Raw genomic sequence first — 5381 nt, 5'->3', positions numbered from 1 at the left:
CCCCCCCCCCCCGTCCAGCCCCACCCTCTGTAACCAAATAAAGGCCACGTGGTCTGTGGCGCCCTTGACTCTGAGGCCCCAGGGGCTGGAGGCTGATGAGGTTGGGGTGCGCCAGGTCCTGCCTGTGTCTGCGCTGAGAACGTGGGAGGGCTCGCGTGCGTGTGCCTGCATGTCGGGGAGCTGCAGAGACCTGCGTGTGCGTGTGGTGGGTCTCCGTCACCACAGGGTGAAGCGCCTGGCCTGGTCCTGGGAGTGACAGCAGACACTGCCCGGCACACGGCTGCCTTTGGAGTGAGGCTGAGACCCAGGACCCAGGTCGCATCTCCCCACGAGGTGGTCCATGCAAGTGCAGCGCTGTTGGCAGAGCCGCTGATGGTGGGGTCCCCCAGGGGCGGTGTGGATGTCAACCGTGAGACCCTCCCCAGGCACTCATCCTCTGTCCTTGTGACCAGGGGCTGGCCCTGATGACCTCAAGTGCTCTCTTAGTTCTCGGCCTGGGTGGTTCTCAGTAGATCAGAAACGGTGGCTGCGAGTCGGGTGGGTGTGGTGTGGGCGCGGGAGTCGGCTGCTCTGGAGGGAGCCTGGCTGGGAGGGAGGCAGGGCCCTGACTGCCACTACAGCGAGACCTGGTCTCAAAAAAAAAAAGTTCTAGGTGGCTGAAAAAGCTGGTGTGGGGCAGCCCGTTTCAGGTGGCTCCCGCAGGTCTGGCTCATGCCACCCCGACTCGGTGGCCTGGGCGGGGCCCGGGACTCTTCATCTTGCAGCAGCACCCAGGGGAGCTCCCTGGGCTACATCGTGGACAGCAGGCTGTGACTCTGGTGCCCACCTGACCGGCATCCCCTGCCCCTTATTTTGGGAACATCCCCTTGGGCTCCCCTGGGCTCCCCTCCTTTCCCAGTCTCATTCCGGTTGATCTGGAGCTGGTTGAGCCAGCCTGCACCCCGGGAGGGGACCCCAGACATCCCCCTGGCCTCTGGCCACTGTGAGGGCTCAGGCAGAGGCACAGGAGCAGCCACGTGGCGAGGCACAGGCCTGGGGACGTGCTGGGAGGAGAAGCCTGTCCTTCGCAGCGCTCCTTCAACTGGAGGACAGAGTCCTGGGGCCACCTGGGAAGCCCACCTAGGACAGAGCCATCGGGAAGGAAAGAGTGTCCCAGAGACGGGCCGGCATGGCTTCCTGATCTAACCACACAGGGGCAGGACGACCCTCTCAGGTGTCCTGGTCACCTGGGCCAATAAATTACCGCTTGTCTTCAATCCGCTGACTTGGAGTCTCTGTCACTGCAATCAAAGTTGCCCTGAGCCATGCAAAGTTGCCGGTTCTCTGTGGACTCTGGAGGTAACAAGAACTTCTCCTCGTGGGGCACCTTCTCAATCACCGTGACTTCCCTATTGTCGGTTATGGTTAGTGCCCCCACTTCACAGGTGAGAAAACAGGTTCAGAGAGGTGAGCTGATCTGCCCAAAGGCACACAGCCAAAGAGGTAAATCTGCGATTAGATCTGTGGCCTCCAGAGTCACAACTGCCTGCTGCCCTGGTTCTGGTTATTGTGCAAAACGCCAGCTGCCTGGGACATGGCAGAGCTCATGACACCGAGCTCATGAGACCGAACTGGAGACGTGGGGGAAGGAGACGGGGTTCAGTCAGACAGGAAGTAGAGTTAAATCCTTTTATTGGGAGGAACCAGAAATGGGCAGAGGCATCTGTGTGTCTGGGCAGAACAGTTTACCAACCGGGGATGCTGGACAAGCAGCCTGGAGGACAATCGAGCAACGCCTGGGAAATCTGGAGGTGTGCGCGTCCCTTTCCCAGCAGACTCGGGTGGAGACCCTGGCTGACTGGCACCTGGGCTGAGGTGGCGTGGCGGGGCCAGCAGCCACAGGGCCACCCTGCAGATTACAGGCCTGTGCCACGGCTTCCAGCCACAGCTGGAAGCAGCCGACACCCGTTGCCAGACGACAGTCTGATAAGCTGGGTGAAGTCACATGGCAAATACTCACCAGCTGATAATATGAGCCAGGCCTGTCAACGCAGATGGACATCACCAGCAGAATGTGGGGTGAGGCGGCCAAGCCAGCCACACACATCCAGTTAAGAATGGGAAAAAGACCCAGTGGACTAGCCCTGATCCAAAATGCTTGGGACCGAAAGTATTTCAGACTCTGCAATATCTGCACATATATAGGTATCTTGGAAATGAGACCCGAGCCTAAAACGAAATTCATTTGTTTCATGTACACCTTATACTCATAGCCTGGGGACAGGGTCTTGCTAAAATGCTGAGGCTGGCCTCTAACTTGAGATCCTCCTGCCTCGGCCTCCCAAATAATTGGGATTACAGATGGTCACCACCATGCCCAGCTTATACAATATTTTTTATAGTGTACTCACGTTTTGACAGCAATCTGTCATGTGAGGTCAGGTGTAGAATTCTGCACTGCCTCGACTCTGCCACTTGACCTTTGTGGGACTTTGAGGATATTGGATTTAAGTCTGTTCTGTGAGAGGGAGGGGGCAGGGGACATTGGGGCGGGAACCCAGGGCCTCATACCTGCCAGGCAAGCGCTCTCTCCCTGAGCCACATCCCCTGTCCTGGATTGAAGTTTCAGACCTTTCCGTTCTGAGGTGCCCTAGCCCCAAAGAATGTCCTTGAAAGCCCAAGAGTAGGTTCTTACTGCTGAGAGGCGGAATGTCCAGGAGCAGCTGGAGTCAGAGGGCGAACTGGCACCTCCCATTGTCGGCTGGCTCAGATCTCTGCTCTCCTTTCTCTACGGAGTCCACTTCCGGTCTCTTCCCGTGTGTCCAGGAGACAGCGAGTCCAGGGTCCCCATCCCTCCAGGTTTCCATGGAGTGGGAGGGGCAAGATCTTCATATTCCCGGCAAAGCCCCAAACTTATTCTGATTGGATGAGCTTCAGGCACTGGACTCCCCTGAACCAATCACTGGCCAGGGGAACACCACATGAGGTGGGTTTGGGCCCGCCCATGACCTAGAATCCACTCCCAACTCGGCCTGGACACAGGGATGATGCTCAGAGGAAAATTAAGCACTATGCTGGTAGAAGGAGGGATGTCGGTGTGAGATGCATTTATTGCACGCTTACTGTATGCCATGCTCATTATTATTATATGGAGTCTCAGGATACCCGAGTGTGAGGTGGGAGGAGTCCATTCTGTCGACAAGAGAAAGAGCTCAGTGAGGTTGAATGATTTACTTAAGGTCACACAACAAATTCCGAAGCCTACTCTGAGGGGGAGAGGGGGAGGTTGTGCATTAGCTAGAAGTTGGTGGAATAGGAGAAAACGAGAAGGTAAGCCAAGGAGCCAGCCGTGGAGGGTCAGTTCTGCTTCCAACAGGGGACTTTGGCTAGAGCTCTTGGGAGTGAGACTTTCTTATTAAGCTGGGACCACTCAACAGGGAAGGCAGGGCCTGGAGCTGCCAGGGACCACAGTGAGCAGGGCAGTGGCCCCAGAGAAGGCAGCAAGAAGAGGGGCAGCGTTGAGAGGTGAGGGTGACAGGTTCCCGAGAGCACTGAGGTGCTGGATCTGCTGGTTCCTGAAGTCGGCTCCACCGGGGGACTGTGCAGTTCTCTGCCTTGGCTCAGCTTCAGCTGGGTTTCTCTCATTTGCAAATGAAAGAGTTGACTCAGAGACAGGATGCTGTGGGAGCCTCGGCCTCACCAACAAGGGCCCCATCTTCAGACACCTGCCACATGCCATGCGGTGGCACTCTGCCTACGTTCAGTCCACCCTGGACCCTTGAAGCGGTTCTTCTCTTGCTACCCTTGTACAAAGGAGGAGACTGAGGTTCAGAGAGAACAGGTTGCCAGACCAACCAGGGACTGTCGCTGTCCCTCCGAGCAGCCCAGGGCTGCCCTGTTCTGAATCCCTCCTTCCCTGCCTCCACCCCGATGGGCACCAGGCCCCAGGCCCTGCTCTTCCTCAGTCCCTGAGAGTGGTGGGCAGCTGAGGTCACTAGAGCAAACCTCCCCTGTTGGACTCCTCCCTGGGGCTGCAGGCTCCCCAACTGTCCTCAAGGACACCAGAGTGATGTGAGCCTGGTGGCATACATGCTTGGAGCATCTGGTCTACCCCCAGGTCCTCACCCTGGCCCCCTTCCCTTCCTGTCTGCCTCTTCCTGGTATTGGGCGGGGGTCTGCTATTCCTCGCCTCTCGCACTGGGCTGGGAAGCTTCCAACTTTCTTTCTGTTTCAGGTCCCCTTTGCAATCCCTGCACCCCCAACGCCTCCCCCCCCCCGCCAGCAACTGCAGCCTCAGGCCTNCTTCAGCACTGCCCTGGGCTGGTGACCCTCCCTCCAGGACCCTCTTGACCACCTCAGGCCTGTCCTTTCTGCTGTTGACCCTGCTGATGGCCCCGACCCCTGACCCACGGCCCCTCTGCCTCCCTGTCCCTCTGTCTGTGTGTATCTCAGGGTCGCCCCTCCCCTTTCTGCCTCTCCCTCCGTCTGTCTCTCTGTCTTGTCCTTTGTCTGTCTCTCTGTCTGCTTCCCACTCTGCCCAGCATGCTGCGTCTGCTTGTCTGTCTGTCCCTGTGCCTCTGTCCCTGCCCCTCTGTCCTGGATGCCCATCTCTCTCTCTGTCACCCTCTGATCTTTCTTTTGCTCAGTCTCCCTCCTCCTCTCCCTGCCCCTCCCTCCCCACATCCTGAGTTGTCTTTGGGGAACCGGAAATTTGGGGGATCAGAGAGATACCGGGAGGCTCAGCTGCTGCTGCTCAGAGATAATGTGTTGGGGGGTGGCTAGGTGGGGGAGGGGTGGAGCCCAGAATCCCCTGCGTCTTCCTTCCAGCCGGGGTCTGCAGGGACAGCCGGAGACACTGGCCTCCTCTGCCGGCTCCTTCTCCCCTGAGTGGGGCTTGATCCCTGTGGGGTCCCTGTGAGAATTGCATCAAGTATCTTACGAGAGCGGGGACCTGCACAGATGGGGACCGGAGGAGGTCTGAGGTCTGGCCAGCTGGGGCAGGCGGAGAGTTGAGAGGAACAAGGCTCAGCCTGGTGTCTGGAGACCTGTAGGTGCTCTCAAGCCTGCCACCGCCCTTCCTTGCCCTTCAGGGCCCCTCCTTACTATGGTGGGCTTATTGACCCTTGGTGGCACCTTCCCACACTTGATCTTAGCCAAAGGCTGACAAGCAATTGGCGGCACTTTCTCTGTAACAGGTCTCAGCCTAGTGTTTACGGCTTTAATCCCCACAACAACCCCTCGAGGTGGCTACTGTTATCAACTCTATCTTACGGGGGCACAGAGAAGTTGAGTGATTTGCTGAAGGTCACACAGCTAAGAACCCTTGATATGACACAACTCTGACCACATTGGACTGATCGTGGCCAAAGCCTGGACTGGCCATTGGCTTGTCCATTTTGGAT

The 5381-nt window shown here is 57.9% G+C and overlaps 1 protein-coding gene across 4 annotated transcripts in view; it reads left to right on the top strand.

The window, feature by feature from the left end:
- The window catches only part of Lat (linker for activation of T cells), an 8899-nt gene extending 4505 nt beyond the window's left edge, over window positions 1-4394 (top strand). For 2 of the 4 annotated variants that reach the window (XM_015491203.2, XM_015491204.2), the window contains one exon: window positions 1-68. This exon is cut by the window's left edge and continues 264 nt beyond it. The gene's annotated coding sequence lies outside the window, so the exon portion shown is untranslated. Of the gene's footprint in view, window positions 69-4281 lie in introns of those variants that run through there. The other 2 variants (XR_007342707.1, XM_048789708.1) reach the window with 2 other exon arrangements.
- Window positions 4395-5381: the final 987 nt, after the last annotated feature.

Source organism: Marmota marmota, unplaced genomic scaffold, assembly GCF_001458135.2.
Source record: "Marmota marmota marmota unplaced genomic scaffold, marMar, whole genome shotgun sequence".
Lineage (NCBI taxonomy): Eukaryota > Metazoa > Chordata > Mammalia > Rodentia > Sciuridae > Marmota > Marmota marmota.
The sequence above is the reverse complement of the archived record's forward strand: the minus strand, read 5'-3'. Positions and strand labels throughout refer to the sequence as shown.